Source organism: Rattus norvegicus, chromosome 4 (genome assembly GCF_021556685.1).
Source record: "Rattus norvegicus strain SHRSP/BbbUtx chromosome 4, alternate assembly SHRSP_T2T, whole genome shotgun sequence".
Lineage (NCBI taxonomy): Eukaryota > Metazoa > Chordata > Mammalia > Rodentia > Muridae > Rattus > Rattus norvegicus.
In genome coordinates this window covers 115,811,868-115,826,836 of record NC_141537.1, presented here as the reverse complement: position 1 = coordinate 115,826,836, position 14,969 = coordinate 115,811,868, and the positions used below count along the sequence as shown (strand labels likewise).

At 47.4% G+C, this 14,969-nt stretch overlaps 1 protein-coding gene across 1 annotated transcript in view; it reads right to left on the bottom strand.

Annotated features, from left to right (window-relative positions):
• Eva1a (eva-1 homolog A, regulator of programmed cell death) overlaps positions 1 to 1,084 on the bottom strand; it is a 49,052-nt gene extending 47,968 nt beyond the window's left edge. Inside the window, 1 exon segment of the mRNA NM_001109243.1 lies at positions 809 to 1,084. The gene's annotated coding sequence lies outside the window, so the exon portion shown is untranslated.
• Between the last annotated feature and the right edge of the window lie 13,885 nt (positions 1,085 to 14,969).

The following is a 14,969-nucleotide window of genomic DNA, read 5'->3' as shown; positions in this document are numbered from 1 at the left end:
TGAACTTGGGGTGTGCGACACGGACCAGTTGGGATTCAAATTCACGCTGGACCCTTTGCAAACTGTGAGGTTCAAAGCCGCTTGCTCCCTCGTTTCCTTTTGTCCATTTTAAAAGCCAGGACTCCTAGAAGTTCCTGCCACCGGCGTGAGGTTGGAGAAAGGAGTTTAACTAAGTAGTAAAAATGAAACTACCCAGTTCTGGCTCGCCCGCTTCAGAACCTGACCTGTTGTCTTCTTACCCCACAATGAGCGCTTCCCCCTACCCTGAGTGTTTAGGACCCCTCACCCCCAGAAGCTGAATGAGTCCCTCTCAGCAATAGAGTGTCACATTTAATGCTTTAGGGGGCGCCAACAGCCTTTGAACGCCACGGTCCTCTCGGAACTCGAGGATCTGGGGGTGGGGGTCGTCAAATTAAGTGTCAATAGTTCAGTGGCTCCGTGGGAGCCAGGTAATCCTTCGCTAGGTCAACTTCTGGTGGGTTGATCCCCAGCAAACCCTAAGTCCACCACCGCCGCGGGCTGGTCCGCTCAGCTAAGCTCCAGGGGTTGGAGCAGCTAGAGAAGCGTCCAGATTTGGAATTCACTGGCTCTCCAAAGAGGGATAAGAGTGTTCTGACCAAGCCAAAAAGGAGCAAGAGGCTGGGGACGCCCGGAGGAAGAAGCAAAAGAAGGCAAGAACCCCGAGCTATCACCTGGACAGGGGTTCGGGAACAAAGCGGTGGTTTCGGATCCGAAGAGCACTAGAGTTCCCGCTCAGCAGAATTAGGGTGTCCTGGCGCCCTGAGCGCGCTTCGGGAAAACAGCTTACCTTTTCTGGGACCGCCGGCGAGTACTTCCGGGGACCGAGTCAGGGGGCCTGGAGTAGATCAGATCACCTAGGGAAGGGCACAGCAACGTGCTGCTGCGCCCTGTGGCTGAGGCACCGGCGCGCGCCGGAGAGCAATTTGGGGCGGCCCTCCCCAGTCAAGACTGAGCAAGGGACGCGCACAACCGGCCTCGGGATTCCTCCAGCCTTGCACACTCTAGAGGAGCCTGAGTCCGTGGGAGGAAAAGGTTGTCTCATTTCCTTCGGTCTCCCCCGCTACCCCACCCCACCCCCGCCTCTCGGCTCCGGACCTGCCCTCTCTCGCGCTCCCCGCCCCCTTCCCCACGTGGGCGCCGCGAGACGCGAAACCTGAACTGCTGCTCCAACTTAGTTCAACTTAGGCAACTCTTGCCTGCCTCTCCGCACTTCCCACCGCTCCCTGGGTTACGTGATCTCTCCATCCGCGGTCCCCACCATGTCCCAAACTTCCAGCGTTTCCCTCATTGCTGCAAGGAGCCCAGATCGGCAAGCAGACATCCAACCCTACCCCCAATCCTCATCAGCGTATTCCTGCCTAGTGGACTGCACTCTTTGAGCCAGCTTTAAAACCCCAAGTCCAGACAGGAAATAACCACTTACTTTGTTAAATTTGATCGACTCTTTTTTTCCCCCTGAGTGGAGAGTTTAAAGCCTGATGCATAATCTCCAAGGAATGTTCGTTTGTATCAGGAGAAAGACAGCCATTACAACATATTAGCCTTGTTTGCCTGGGTTTGAAGTTTTTGTTTGTTAAACTACAGGGGTATTTATGGAGCGGCCACTGGACACTGAGCTTGGTGCAGAACAGGCTAAAATGAGCCCAAAGGGCGTCCTGTTCCTAGACAGTTAGCACAGGTAACTGACAAAGAAAAGAGTGGACCGAAGTCTTAAAGGTAGAGCGTTCCACGCTGTGAGGACAGTCTAGACAGACAGGCAGGCTCTGCAGCCCAACCCTGTGAGAGACAGGGAGGAGGAGGGGAACAGAAGAGACAGCCTTTCCAGCCCAAGAAAGAAAGGGTGTTGCTGGGAGCCAGGGCAACTGAAAACCAAGGACTCAGATGGTGGAGAAATTGGATGGAATAACCAGGGACTGAAGGGGTCATCAGAATCCCAGGTACCCTCTGGAACTATCAGAAACATAATCTAGAGACAGCTGCTGTTCTCCCAACCCTCTGGACCTGATTAACTGGACACTGAGCTTGGTGCAGAACAGGCTAAAATGAACCCAAAGGGCGTCCTGTTCATTCTTTTCTTTTCTTTTTTTTTCCCCCGGAGCTGGGGACCGAACCCAGGGCCTTGTGCTTGCTAGGCAAGCACCCTACCACTGAGCTAAATCCCCAACCCGAGAGTCTACATTCTGACAGAAAGCCCGGATTCAAGAAAGCGCTGCCTTCAAGACCATTGATGGCATGATAGACTGAATATATCAGACCATAGAGCCCTGGCTGGATGGACATTAAGCTATTAGATTTAAGAAATAAGGAGAAGGGACCCAGTTCCACTCATACAATCACTGAATTGGTCTGAGGAGGTGCTCCCAGGAGAGTTTCTGAAAGTCTTCCCAGATGATCTGACAGAGCCAGAGCCGAGAGCCGTGCTCTACACTTGTTCCAAGGGTGCTTGCTTTGTTTAACCTTGAAATAAAGCGCTCTCCCCAAAGAAAACAATTTCAGGGTCCTGATGTAAACACAGACCAGTTGTCTTCTCATGTGGTAGCTACTGGTCTGGTGGGAAGGGACTTGCTTCCTTGGTGCCTCAAGCAACCAGTTCGCTATTGCCTTGGACAGCCACTAAGCTACTCTCTGAACTTGAATAAGGCCTCTTCTCTGGACTTCAGTTTTCTTATCTGTAAAACATACACACACTTAACCACTTCCAAATTCCATACCCAGGCACTCAGCATGCTCCCCATAACTGGCCAGCTGTATCAGCAGGCAGATAGAGAGGCGGCACAAAGGATTTGTGATGTAATGCTATGTTTGCAGCCACCTGGGCAGTGGGATTCCTGAGATCACAGATTGGGTCTGGGCCACACACAGGGCTGATGTTCAGTATGTGGGAAAAGGGATGGACCAACCACAGCCGCTGTAGGTGGGCAAGACCTTCTCAGGGACCATTTGGCCTTAGACTGCTTTAAGGAGAACTTTTGGATGCAGTCCAGACCCTGTTCATTTGTCCCCAAGGCTGAAGAAAGGATATTGGAATACTCTGACCCCATTTGTCTTTGGATATGTTTATTATTGCTACTAAGAAATGCCAATATATGCTGACTTCTTACAACATGCGTCATCTGACTTAAATGTAGCCTTACTCCGTGATAACGAAGCAGACTCCATTGAACTGCTTTTTGGCAGCCTTGGGGAATAAAGCTATCATCTACAGAGCTCCGTCTCTTGGTGTGCAGCCCCACTGATATGGACAGGAGATGCCCACAACACTGGGCCTCCCTGCAGCATGCACAGGGCTCCCTAGGTTGCAAGCAGAGCAGGGGCCACCTGCTCTGACAAACAGCACAGACAAATACATGGAGAAAAATCTAGAGCCCCGGAGTTTCTTCAGTTAGCAAAGGAGACATGGTTTTTTAGAACTTCCCATAGCATTCCTTTGGGGCACACAAACTGTAATGTTAACAAGATGTGGTGGAAGGCTAGCAGTGGCCCTGCCTTGCTTTTGTTCCACCCCTACTGCTCCTATATCAAAGCTCTGCTTGTGCTTACAATGACAATTGTAATGACAATCGATGACAACTTGGTAATATCACAGAAGTTCATGTGGCAAATGTGTAGAACCTATTGCCTCAAAAAATGCAACCTCAGCTAGATATGGTGGCTCAAGACCAATTCCAGAACATGGGAGTCTGAGGCAGGAGGATTGCCAGGAGTTTTAGACAAGATAATAAGCATCAGTGTGAGATGCTTTCTCAAACCAACCAAATTGTTTGAGTCCAAAAGATGGCTTACTGGGTAACGATGCTTGCTGATAAGTGTGGGGATCATCAAACTGAATCCCACAATCACACACACATGCTCACACACCACATGCACACACACCACATGCACACACACACACCATACACACACACACACCACATACACACACACCACATACATAGACACACACCACATAGACACGCACCACATACATAGACACACACAACATACACACACACCACATACATAGACACCACATACACATACACACCACATACATAGACACATACCACATATACAGACATATACCACACACACACACACACACACACACACACACACACACATTTGCACTCACGAATGTGCTCCTGTGCGTGAAAAGACAGCAAAATGGAAAGTAAAACCAAATAGCAATGAAAAGCCACTGACTTAGAGGCTTTTCATCTACTGATGATCAGAGGACGTCACAAATCTACATAGGGAGGACAGAACAAACAGCTCCAAGCTGAAGCCTAGGGGAGCCTTTAGACCACTTTAGGGCTCTCCAAGACAAAACTCTATTGCTGATGAGACCAGAAGGCACCTATGTGAGATGTGTTAAGAGAGATCCTCACCCTGAATCCTCTGGCACCATGATGTGCATGTACTTACCAATGTAACTCGACTTTCCTGTCACTTCCTGGACACTGCCTGTCCATCACAGGCAATGGTCCTGGTCACCTTAGGCAACCTCAATGCACATTATATTCAGCACTCCCCTGCACTGGCCTCAGATCACAGGGCAGCATCCAGACCAGAAAGCTTTTTAAACAAGCACATCTCGTGTGTGCGTGTGTGTGTGCGTGTGCGTGCGTGTGTGTGTGCGCGTGTGTGAGTGTGTTTGAAGTGTGGGGTCAGGATCTACAATCCCATTTGTAGGAATGCAGGGAAAGACCCCAGGGCCTCAAAGGCCAGGAGAGTCTAAAACAATGAGGACTGTAATTCTCTGGTTAAGTCTGGACCCTGTCCAGGGCCTGTTAACACCACCAAGCCGGGCGTGATGATGCTTATAACACCTCTTTACCCACAACCTCCCTACTCTGGAGACTGAAGCAGAAATATTTCCCTTAGTTACAGGAGCTTAGTTCCCTGAGCTACAGGGTGAATCTCAAGCTAGCCTAAAAAACAGTGTCCCTGCTGTCCTAAAAATAAATAAATAAAATAAAACACAGTAGGACACAAATGAGTCAATGAAAAAAACAAAAACTGAGTCTGGAATGTGAGACTCTCTGTTTCTTTTTCTGTGACAATGGTGAAATACCCTGACAGAAGCAATTTGAGGAAGGGATCTGTCATGGTTCTTAGTTCCAGGTTCTAATCCATCATGGCAGGAGACTCAGTTTATAGGAGCCAGCCACAACACATCTGCAATCAAGAAAGGGAATCGGCTTCGTGGTGGTGGTGGTGCACACCTTTAACCCCAGCACTGGGAGGCAGAGGCAGGCAGATGTCTGAGTTAGAAGACAGCCTGGGCCACTCAGAGAAACCCTGTCTCAGACACCCAAAAAAGGAAAGGAAAAGTTGCAATGACGAAGGCATGGTGGAACTCTGTTCACGGTCTCCATGTTATTCAGTCCAAAATCCCCTGCCAGGGACTATGTCAACACACAGTTTAAGATGTGTCTTCCCATAAATGTTAATCCCCCGTAGGTATTCCCATAGGTCTTTCACCCCTGTGACAGAGCGTCAACCAACCAAACAACAATGTTGACTGCGCCCACAATCCCAGCACTCAGTAAGCTAAAACAGGAGGCTCCCAGTGAATCAGGAATTGCACGGAGAGCTCCAGCCTACCTCAGAAACAGACCCTACCTTCAAACAACAACAAAGGGCAAAACAAATAGGCAATGATCCCTGGACTTGCCTTGTCTCCTGCTGGGTAAAGCCAGCCCTTGTGGTTGAGGGGAAGAGATCTGGTTCTCCTGTAGGAAGGTATAAGTGATTGAAACCAGAGTCTGCCCCCTGTCCTGTGGCAATGCTTTTACAAGAAGCTGCGAACTCTCAGCTCTGATTAATCCCAGAAGTAGTAAATGGTCTCCAGGAGAGTTGGAGCAAGGCAGGCTTGTACGCCAAACACCAGGAGACAAAGGAAGTCGCCTCATGGCCCAACAAGATGCTAATGCATGGGCGGACAGAGACACTGATGTCCCCTCAATGATGTCACTTGAGGAAAACCGGGAGGCTGAGACATTTCTTTGAATGCTCTGCCCTACAGTCATTCTGTATCTATTCATCTTGGCAAAAGTGAGCTTGAAAAGAAAGTGCATAGTCTCTTATGAGGTCGGGGGGGGGGGGGGTGCTCAGTCGCCTAGAGAGTGGAAAGTCCTGACTTCAGTCCCAAGCACTACATAGAACTGAGTCTGGTGACACATCTGTAACCCCAGCCTTGGGGGAGGTGAAGGTAGAACCATAAATTCAAGCTTATCCTCAGCTATATAGAGAGACTGAGCTATCTTGGGCTACATGAGACCATGTTTTTTGTTTTTTGTTTGTTTGTTGTTTTTAATCACCAATTAAATAAACTATCAAACAAAATGTTAGTTTTGATTGTACGTGATCTGGTAGGTAGGGCCAGGAAGATGATGACTTCAGGATCATACTGTTATGTATTGCCTTTGAGGCCAGCCAGGGCTGAGCGAGCCCCTACCTTAAAACAAACAAGCAAACACAGACAGACAGACAGACAGACAGACAGACAGGCAGGCAGGCAGGCAGGCAGGCAGGCAGGCAGGCAAAAGGCCTAATGTATTAGTCTTGGAAAGACAGGGCATCCAACTCTCCTCCCTCTTCTCTCTCTCTATCTTTGTCATTCTTTCATTTTTCTTTTCAACCCAGTGACTCATTTTTGCTACTACATTCCATGGATCTGTTAAGTCCCATGGGTCATCATTAACCAGGTGACATTTAAATTCATCCAATCCTTGGCAGCCTTTTACGGTAAAGCTTCTTATATGGCAGTGTTAGCTACTGTCTTAGTCAGGGTTCTCTAGAGTCACAGAGCTTATGGGTAGTCTCTATATAGTAAGGGAATTTGTTATGATGACTTACTGTCTGTTGCCCAACTCCACAACAATAGTCAGCTGTGAGTGGAAGTCTCTGAGTCTAGTAGTTTCTCAGTCCCACGAGGCTAGTTGTTTCAGCTGGTCTTCAGTAGAAGGAGATTCCAACAGATGTGCTCACAAGTTAAGTGCAAGCAGTCAAAAAAGAGTGAACCTTCCTTCTTCCGATGTCCTTATGTAGGTCTCCAGCAGAAGGTGTGGCCCAGATTAAAGGTGTGCACCACCACTCCTGGATCTGGGACTTGTTTTGTCTCAGGCTGGCCTTGAACTCAGAGATCTCCTTGCCTCAGTCTCCTGGGATTAAAGGCGTATGCTACCATGCCTGTGCCTAAGCTTTTCATGGCCACTATGCCTCAAGATCTCCATGCCAAGACCCAGGACAGAAACTTGTGTCTCCCAACCTCAAGATCTGGATCACAGGTGAGCCCTCAAATTCTGAATTGTAGTTCATTCCAGATACAGTCAAGTTGACAACCAGGAATAGCCATTTCAGCTGCTAATACCTTCTTGTCACCAAGAATGTCTTACCACTTATTGGTAGCTCCAGACTTCACCAATACAAAGAAGAAGGAGGAGGAGGAGGAGGAGGAAAGAAACAAACAAACAAACAACCCCCCCACATTTATTCATGTTGTGTGTGTATGTGTAGGGCACACATGGGCACTAGCAGAGGGGAAAGGACAACTTGTGGGAGTCAGTTCCCTCTTCCCATAGGTTCTGAGGCTAGAACCCAGGTTGTCAGGGTTGGTGCCAGTCGCCTTGACCCACTGAACCATTGAACCTACCAGGTACCAATCTCCAAGTCTGATGACTACCTCTCTCTTGTCGACAGACAAAAGATCATTGATAGTTAAATACTCTTTGAGCTTCTACCTTCCAGATAGAAAATTGTCTTCTTCCCTGCCCAGAAGTGAAGCTTCTGGAGGGCCGGGAGAGGCAGAAGATAAGATTCAGTTGTCTAAAAGTCTGTCTAAACCTGTGAGTCGAGAACCCCTTGAAGGTCTCCTATCAGAAGTCCTGCATATTAGATATTTACATTACGATTCACTAACACTAGCAAAATTACATTTATGAAATATCAATGAAATAGTTTTATGGTTGGAGGTAACCACAATATGAGGGACTGTATTAAAAGGCCTCAGCAGTAGGAAGGTTGAGAACCACTGCTGGGAAAACGGTCAGTGGCTAAGGAGTTTTATGTTCAGGCATGAGGGCTTGAGTTCAGACCCCAGGAAGTCTGCAAAGTTGGATGCAGTAGCTATGTCTGTAATCCCAGTACTCCCAGTCTGAGATGGGAGGGGGAGACAAGAGAATCCCCAGAGGCTCCAGGATCAGCTGACCTGTCCGGAGAGAGGAGGTGGGGAAGCTAAGAAAAAGGAGGAAGGGGTGTGTGTGTTCGTGTGACACCTGAGACTGTCCTCTTAGCTTCTGACACACTCTATTAAATTCAAAACTATTGGAAGACCATTCAAAACTTTCCACCACCACCACCACTACCCACACCCCCTCCCCAGCCTCCTGATTACCTTTTTTTTAACCCCTTTTTTTTCTGTTCTGTTTTCTGAGTGAGTAGAATTGAACCTAGAGCCGTGTGTTAGTGTTAATTGTCAACTGGCCAGAATCTAGGCTAGAGATAGGCAAACACACCTTTGTGTGGACTTATCTAGGTTACGTTAGCCTCTGGGCAGCCCATGGGGCTATCCTGATTGCATTCACTGATATAAAATACTTCATTGCATTAACCTCAGGCCAGATCATTCTCTGGGTGGGGATCTTGGATCTGTAAGTGGAGAAAGGGAAGTAGGCAGAAGGGAGCGTTCCTCCCACTCCGATTTTTCACTGCGGATACAATGTGTTGCCCTGACTGGAGCTCCACTGGGAAAGGACTGTTCTGGAACTGTGAGATAGATAAGACAAACCTTTCTTCCTAGGGCTGCTTTTTCATAGCAACAGAAATGTAACCAAAAGCCTTCTACTGTCAGCACACTGACCACCAAGGAGGTGTGTCTCCAGCCCCAGAAGCACCTCTGCTAGGAAGAAAACACATGGTTAGACTAAAAAGCAAGAAAAGCGTGTAATAACAAATAAATGTGAAGTCGAGGAACTGAAAATCAGCATAGCCATCCTGAATAGAGAGCTATGATCAGAGTTCCCTCTTGTGACAGCCAACTCCAGGCCCACCTGATATGGAAAAGCTGGTTTCTACAGCTCTGTGGGAGGTGTGCACGCAGTAGAGGGGTTTGTATGAAAGGTAAGCGGGCAAACGGGACAGAGGAAAAGAATTCCCAGTCTCTTGCTTTCCTTGAGGTTAGAAGGGTCTTGAGGGCTCAACAGTTAAGATTACTTGCTACTCTCACAGAGGACTCCACCCAGTTCAGTTCATTGTCCCCTTTTGGCAGTTCACAATCACCTCTAATTTCAGCTCCACTCCTCCAACTGATCCTTTGAGGGCATTCCAACACACACACACACACACACACACACACACACACACACACACACACACACGCTTTTTTAATTTTTAAATTTTTTCCTTTTAAATTAAATTCCAGGACATGTACTTAATCTGTTTTATGATTTTATAAGATTTCCTTGTGCACAGATAAATTAGACTAGGTCGATTTAACTGGCTAGCACTGCCTTATAACTCTAGTGACTTAGTCTACCCCATTCCTAACTTGCTGTTCAAGCTAGCAATGTGATTGGTTACACTGTCGTTTGCCTCATTTGGAGTGGTTTGCCAGGCGTCACAGAGCCCTAGGCTTTGCCTGTAATGAGATGTGAAGAGCTGGCTCTAACCCTTAGGCATGTGGGAATTTGGGTGTGGGGGTGGGGAGGACTGTTCTCTGAATTTCAAGCCCCTACTTGCCAAATCTTTCCTCTCCGATTCATTTCCTCTTTAATCATTCTACTGTCTCCTTCCTCTCTGCTTTGAACATGCCCCAACCTCCCCCACTGATTAAAATGTGTTGCAGCTACCAAGGACCAGCACACCCAACTTCCTCTAAGAAATAAAAATAGAATCTTGATAGGACCCACCAGTCTACCTTCAGGGTATTTACCCAGAAGATTTGAAATCAGTTCGCCAAATGACGTCTGCACTTCGTGTCCATTGCTACACAGTGTAGAAAAGCCAGGCAATGGAATCAATCCACTTGTGTCTGTAGCAGATAGTTTAAAACGTGGGCGTATGGCCACCAGGATGCTATTCATCATTTAAAAAGAAAGAAGTCACACCATTAGTGATGTGGATGGAATTAGAGGGCATTGTGCTAAGTGAAATAAAGCAGACACAAAGGGACAAATTCTATAGACTTCCATGTATGTGTGGAATTGAAAGTAGTCAAGCTTAGTGAGGGAAGTGGGGGGAGGGGATGATGGTTCCAGGGTATTGATATCAGGTAGATGGGAGGAATATAGGACTTCTTCTAACTTTACTGTACAGCATGGCAAAAAAGGTTAGCAACAGTATTGCGCATATCTGTTGGGGATTTGGTCTAACGCCTGTATTATGTTCACTGGGTTCCCAAAATTGCACGAGAATCTGCATTTAAGATGTTGAGGGTCCCTGCCCCCAGTTGGTTCTGATTGGTAAATAAAGCTGCTGGCAGCCAATGTCTGGGCAGGGAGATGGAGGCGGGACTCTAGGATCTATGGGCAAGGGGACCAAGGAGGATTTAGAACCACCACACCAGGAAAAGAGGAAGCTCCAGGCCTGAGAGGTGCAGAAGAGAGAGCATACTAATCACATAAGAGCTGGGAAGAGTGACCCCAGCCCCCAAGGTCCAGGGCAGCAAAGATGTAATATAGATTTCAGTAAGTAATAACTCAGAGGGGAGGTGTTAGCCATGTGGAGGTTTGGGACTGGCCCTGCCATTGAGCTGTTTAAGACATATTAAAGTATAAGGCTGTGTGTGTGTGTGTGTGTGTGTGTGCATGTGCACGCACTATGTGTGCCATTGTCCATAGAGACTGGAAGAAGGGCTTCGTAGCCCTGAAGCTAGAGTTGCCAGCAGCGTGAGCTGCCTGATGTGGGTGTAGGGAAACTCTGGTCCTCCAGAGGCTCGGCAAGTGCTCGTAAATGCTGAGCCATCTCCCCAGCCCCAGAACAAATATTTGAAGCCAGGTATGATGGCACATCCCAGCACTCTGGAATGCTGAAGCAGGAGATAGCAGTGTGTCTCAGGCCAACCTGTGGCACACAGTGAGGCACCGTCTCCAAAAGAAATCCAAAAGTTAAAAAAAAAAAAAATGAATGAATGTTTGAGGCAATGTGTCTGTTAACTAGTTTGATTTACTTGTCACAAATTACGTTTGTAGGTTTTCACAGCCTACAAATGCATAATTATTCATGACAGTTTATAAGAATGTAAAATACGTAAAATGAATAGTAATGATCAATGTTCTAGGTTCGTTTCTAGATATTTCTCTGTATTTTTATTGCATTTGGGTCTTTTATACCTAAACTTCTCAGACCAGTGGTTGTCTTCAACCCTGCTGTTTCTTAACTTCCATTTAGACCTTAGTTTGTGGCAGTCTGACTTTTGCACCCAGCACTCTCCTCAGACTCCCCCCTCATCAGCATCATCTCCCCCACCCTGCAGTGGGTTCCCACCTCTGCAGCATGAACTGCTGTCAACCTCCTGCCCTTCACTCACCCCTTCCTGACTCCGAGATCCAGGCACTCTACCTTGTACTAACTAACCTTGATGCCTAACAAATAATAAATCTATTCGTCAATGTTACCATGATGCCTCCAGGACAGCAGAGACTCCTTAGTGTGGCACACAAGGCCCTTCAGAGTGGGCATGACCTGTCCTGCCGCCCCTGCAACCCAATAACCTGTCATGCTGAACCCTCAAAAATACAAAGTGCTCACTGCCAGCCCAGCAAAGTAGTGTGGTTCTTCTCTATGACAACAGGCTTTTGGAAAAGCTAATGAGAGACTAGTGACACAAGCCAGTAATCCTACCTACTCTGGGAGGCTAGGCAAGATGATCATAAATTAATGGTCAGTTTGGGGTTTTTACTAAAATCTTGCCTCAAACTAAAAAGGACTAAGAAAAGGGATGAGATGTAGCATTTGCTTGTCAGGTTTGAGAGGCTCCCTACTCCATTCACAGCACTAAAGAAAGACAAAAATACAAGTATTAATTAAAAAAAAAATTGGGGCTGGAGAGATGGTTAAGAGCACTGACTACTCTTCTAGAGGTCCTGAGTTCAATTCCCAGCAACCACATGGTGGCTCACAACCATCTGTAATGGGAGCTGGTGCCCTCTTCTGGTGTGTCTGAAGACAGCTACAATGTACTCATATTATAATAAATAGATAAATCTTTAAAAAAAACAAAGTAGTCTGCTAATGTAGTTCAGTTAGCAGAGTACTTGTGTACAGGCAGAGGCTGCAGTGGCTCACACCATAGCAATTACATAGTGAGAATCTGTCCACAAAATAAATGAGGCAGTCAATAAATAAATCTGTCATTTAATTATGAATTTATAATTACATAATTAAAAGCTGAGATGCCCATGAACAAATGACTAGAAGTTTCCCAGAGAAAGACACCTACACCACCAGGCAGGCCTCCTTAGCCTCATCTTCCTCCTCGGAGAAGACCTGAAGTGCTCAGAGCCGGCTGTAACCCAGGAACTGGCGCTCAGGGCGCCATATGAGCAGTTGACTTGAACTGCTCATGCCGGGGGTTCTCAAAAGCCATACTAACCCACACTCTCTCTTATGCACCATTCCAATCTCGTCTATTCCTGCCCACCCAATGAGAAAATGAAAACCATGGCTGGGAGAGGGCGGGAGATTGACGCCACAGGTCAGGAGTTGAGTGGCAGCTAAATCCAGAGAGAGGAAGCCAGGGCAAGTGTAATCCTTTCAGGAAAGCAAGTATAACTGGAGGGGAGCCGGCTGCCAGTGTTACTTTGTTGCAAGGATAAATAGCACATTTTGCCTCCGTGTTTGCTTTTCTCTCTTTGATCCTCTGGAGCCCCTGTGGAAATGTCTGGCCAGCGATTTTCCTGCCCTCTGAGGCTAGGGAGCAGAAGCCACAAGGGCTCGCTTGAGATTCCTTCAAGCACAGCCTAACTGGGGCCTACACTGGAGCCACCCAGGCTTGTGGAAGCCTGGAATCCAGATGTTTCCGTAAGTTTAATCACCACAAATATGCCACAGTGTTTCCAAACACATTGTCACGATGCCCAGAAGCCGTTTGAAAGAGAGTAATAACGGTCAGAGTCTATTTGACCAAAGTCACCGGCAGTCATGAGAGTTGGAAAATGAGAAACTGAAGGCAAAGCTCCAGCAGGATAATATTTAACTCTGGGTCCCAGGTGAAGCAGATGCCTGCACACAGCCAGGCCTACAAGCGTGGCCTCAGCCGGGGCAGTTCACGGTTCAAGGGCTTTAGAAACCACAGTCCCCAGCTACTCACACAGCTGCCCTTTCTGTTCCCAGGGAGCTTGGTTTCAAGGGAGTTAGAGGCAGAGCAGAGACAAAGAAAGCTATGAGGTCCTTAGCATCAGGCTTCCCATTGGATGCTGATTCGCCCTCTTAGTCACAGGCCTAACCAAGGCACTAGGTTCTGGGCTGGAGAGATGGTTCAGCGGTTAAGAACACTGGCTGAGGGGTTGGGGATTTAGCTCAGTGGTAGAGCGCTTGCCTAGGAAGCGCAAGGCCCTGGGTTCGGTCCCCAGCTCCAGAAAAAAAAGAACCAAAAAAAAAGAAAAAAAAAACCCAAAAAAACACTGGCTGATGGGCTGATGTTCAAGGAGAGTACAGTTCCCTCCACTCATAGGCATGGCTCCCAACTGCCTGCAACTCCAGACCTGACATAAATTCACACACGCATGTGCAAACAAAACACCCATATAAATAATTAGGCAATGCACAGTGGTAATTGCCTTTAATCCCAGCACTAGAGAAGCTGAAGCAGAGGCAGGAGGATCTTTGAGTTTGAGACCATCGTGACCTACAGATCTAATTCCCAGCACTACACAGGGAAACTCTGTCTCAAAAAAGGAGGGGAGGGCAAAAATAAGTAAATAAATACGCCAGGTGCAGTGTCTTTAATCCTAGCACCAAGGAAGCAGAGGCAGAGGCAAAACCTGGCTGATGTCTGTGAGTTCAAGGCCAGTCTGGTTTACATAGTTATTTGCTGGCCAGCAAAGGCTACATAGTAAGACCCTGTCTCAAAAACAAAAACAAAAACAAGAACAAACAAAAAAACAAGCTAGAGGGCTTCCTCATCTGTCACAGATGAAACACAACACTGACCTCACAGTATGTCCTAGAATAGCATGTGAGATGACAGATGTAGTCTCATGCCGTCCTTGCTGTTCAGTAACTGTCAATTCTCCTTCATTCACTGACTCTCACAGTCTATCAGAATATAATAAGCAAAGATTTATCAATATAATTATATAGAATATAACAGTGCAACAATTCATGCTAGGTTCAGATAGAAAACCACTCAATGGAAGAATGACATTCAAAATGAAGAGTCAATCTCAGAAGGTGTCCAATGACAGGGTTCTTGGAAGGTTGGGTGGCTAAGAAAACCCTCCCTGGCCAGAGCTGGGACTATTGGGAAAGCTAGCAGAGGCATCTGGGGAAAACCGGACTGCTGGTGGATGCCTGGAAGGGAAACTGAAACCCCGGGGTGGACATCAGCGATGGCCTCCCTGAGAGGCGGGTGTGCATCTCTGTGCGTCATAGGATCCTGAGTGATACTTCCTGCTGCCGTAACCGAATTCCACAAATCTTACAAAGATGAGGTCTGGAAGGGGGAGGGAGTTGAAGAAGGAACACACGAGCTGGGTTGTGTAAAGGCCACTCTTGATGGCCTCCTGTATTCCTTACTGTCCTGTTACTGTGTTATCGTACACACTTGACAAAGGTGACTGAAGGAAGGAAAGGTTTATCTGGGCGCACAGTTCCAGGGTACAGTTCATCATGGCGGAAAAGGCATAGTGATTGTTGAAGAATGAGCAGCTAATCATGTTATATTCACATCCATGGAGTGGGGGTGGGAGGCGACAGAGAGAGGGAGGGTGGCCATTGTGATCAGCCGTCTCCTTTTCTTTCTTTCT